Source organism: Dendroctonus ponderosae, unplaced genomic scaffold, assembly GCF_020466585.1.
Source record: "Dendroctonus ponderosae isolate FM_Combo_2020 unplaced genomic scaffold, Dpon_F_20191213v2 Dpon_F_20191213_1, whole genome shotgun sequence".
NCBI classification, from domain to species: domain Eukaryota; kingdom Metazoa; phylum Arthropoda; class Insecta; order Coleoptera; family Curculionidae; genus Dendroctonus; species Dendroctonus ponderosae.
In genome coordinates this window covers 30,157,547-30,160,096 of record NW_026017110.1, presented here as the reverse complement: position 1 = coordinate 30,160,096, position 2,550 = coordinate 30,157,547, and the positions used below count along the sequence as shown (strand labels likewise).

General features: G+C 31.7%; 1 long non-coding RNA gene across 1 annotated transcript; it reads right to left on the bottom strand.

Moving 5' to 3' along the window:
• Positions 1-2,126: 2,126 nt before the first annotated feature.
• LOC125502552 lies at positions 2,127-2,544 on the bottom strand. Its single transcript, XR_007280318.1, has 2 exons — positions 2,394-2,544; positions 2,127-2,321 (listed from the first exon to the last, which is right to left on the bottom strand). It is a non-coding gene; the product is annotated as an uncharacterized LOC125502552 (long non-coding RNA).
• Positions 2,545-2,550: the final 6 nt, after the last annotated feature.

Sequence of the window (2,550 nt, the reverse complement as noted above, 5' to 3'; positions counted from 1 at the left end):
CCAATATAGTTAGTTGTGTTTATTGACTTAACCATCAAAGGAAAGCCACTGTTTGGCAAAACAACTTGATTATGAGTGAATAAATTAGTAAAGCGCTTGAGGTATTCAATTGTTGTAAATAAAATTCGTGTGCGTGATTCTCCTTCTAATTTGGGGATGAAGCACGATACACTTATAATGGTATGCCAATGCGCATGAAGCTCCGGGTGCAGCCGGCCGTGTGACGTCACATGCGAGGAAAATTCGACCAATATTATCAGTATCATACGATGCTCATACACAACTGTATATTTTATGCGATTTAAATGATTTTTGTCTATTTGATATACATAACTACATACATATTAGATGTACTGACATGTCTAATACATTTTTGAAATACAATGAAATGGTGATATACTACACTTATGCATTAAAATATCGCAGATTATTTGCTAGAGTGACTTTCTTAACTGGAATGTCTCGCAAAACTTAAAATTTTGGGGTTGGACTATATTAAAACAAATAAATGTAATATCTACGTATTTTAGATACATATACTTGACAAACAAACTTAATCCATCATTTAGTTTTAAAATCTAATTTTACAGTTGTCATAGAAGAATTTTGACTGAAAGAGTATGAGAAAATTCTGTTCATAAGTATATACAATATACATGCAAAAACTATACATACAATATTGTACATACATACATAATACAATTCTAATTTATTTTTTATAATTAGAAAACTTAACCATTTTTTTGCTAACTTCTTTTTACATTTTTGGAAACTTATTCTTCGTTAGTTAGTATAGTATAGTTCGACTCAGGCAGAGAATTACTTCAAGCGGAACTAACGCATTTTCTACCGTCTTCATAGTTCTCTGTGTCAATTTCAGACATATGATTTTTTTATTACTTAAGAAGTGTTTATGCAAGTCAAAAAACTCAGCGTCAGAACCTGAGCTGCGTTAAATAAATCGTTAGTTAGTTCCATCAAAAACTCTCTCGAAATAGTCTGCAACTAATTAAGTACATTTCTATGTTGCAGCTCGTGATTAATTGTAGGAATACTCAAAGAATATTTGTCCCTGTACCTGTACGCCACATATTCCGCTATGTACTTTAGAGATTCAAAATTTATTATTTCTTTTATCTCAAATTAATTGACTTTATCGATAAGTTCATCTACTCTTCCGAGTATTGTGGGTGCACAAACGAATTACAAACAATATCTTTTCCAAAATAATCTTGCTTTTGTTCAACCAACGGTTCATTTTTGATTACATTAGAAAATATTGATTAGAGTTAAACAAATATCTTCATCACTTCGCTCAGTACTTTCTTCCGTAAATCTGTTTTCTGTAAATATTGCGGCATAATGTTTTCCTAATATAAACCATCTCATACGATGTTTAAAGTCAAGGGGAGAAGAGTAGTCATTTGCTCCTCCCATACCACAAATGTATGAACAAAGTTTTCCAGCACATCTTGGTTAAGACGATAAGTTAAAATATATTCTACAATGTACTTTTTATATAAATATTCAAACATTTGCGTCAAGGATCTGCTAGTGAGCAATATTCCTGTATGAAATGGTAAAATCTTCTGGTGCTTTTCTTATTACCTATAGTTTCCACATTTAGCTACAGCACAACCCGGCATGTTTACATAAAAGTATATCGTCTACTATTACGTTTCCTATATATAAACTAACAAAAATAAACACGTGCAACTAGTGCATTAGAATGCATAGAATTTCGAGCCGTTTATCTGCCGAGCTTCGCATGTGATGTCATGCGCCACACCGACCGATTTAAGACCAATAATTGGCATACCGTTTTATGTGTATCGTGGGATGAAGTAATGTTTGGGTGGAAAAATTTTCAGAATCGCTCTCAAGCTGATTGTTTTCTCATAAGAGATAAAAAGACAATAACTAATATACAGCATTGGGTTGTACTAATAGATACAAATAATTTGTACGCCTTTAAATCATTAAATTTCATTTTAAAAATAGAAAAATATTTTAAAATTAAAGTCAAATGGTTATGTGAGTGAAAGAGGAAGTACCTACATCTGAAAATAACATAATATATCTCCCTTCAAGTATATAAAACTAAAATGATAAATAAAATAGCATTCTTTAGTTTAGTTTTAAGTATATGTACTTCGTGAATGGATCGTGAACTACAAATTGTAATAGACATAGCTCAAGGAAAATGTAGTACATTTTTGAAGACTGTAGAAGCTCGGTGTGGGTAGGTACATCTCTGAATTTTTCCCTTACTATATAAACGCATTAAGATTGTCACTCTAATGTTCTGATTACATTAACGCCTAAAAATTGATTGACCCGAAGTTAACACATGAAGATTTTAATTATTATGAGTCAATTTGATAACTACGTACCTTGTGAAGATTTTGCAAAAGCAAACTGCTTCGAACACAATTAGTTGGGCAATTGAAACTGTTTTGCACACCTTTGTGCTTTAGTGCGCTGAGGATTACTGCTTGCCTTTTTATTTCGCTTTTTATAGATGATTGATTGGATGATTGCTGATTTATT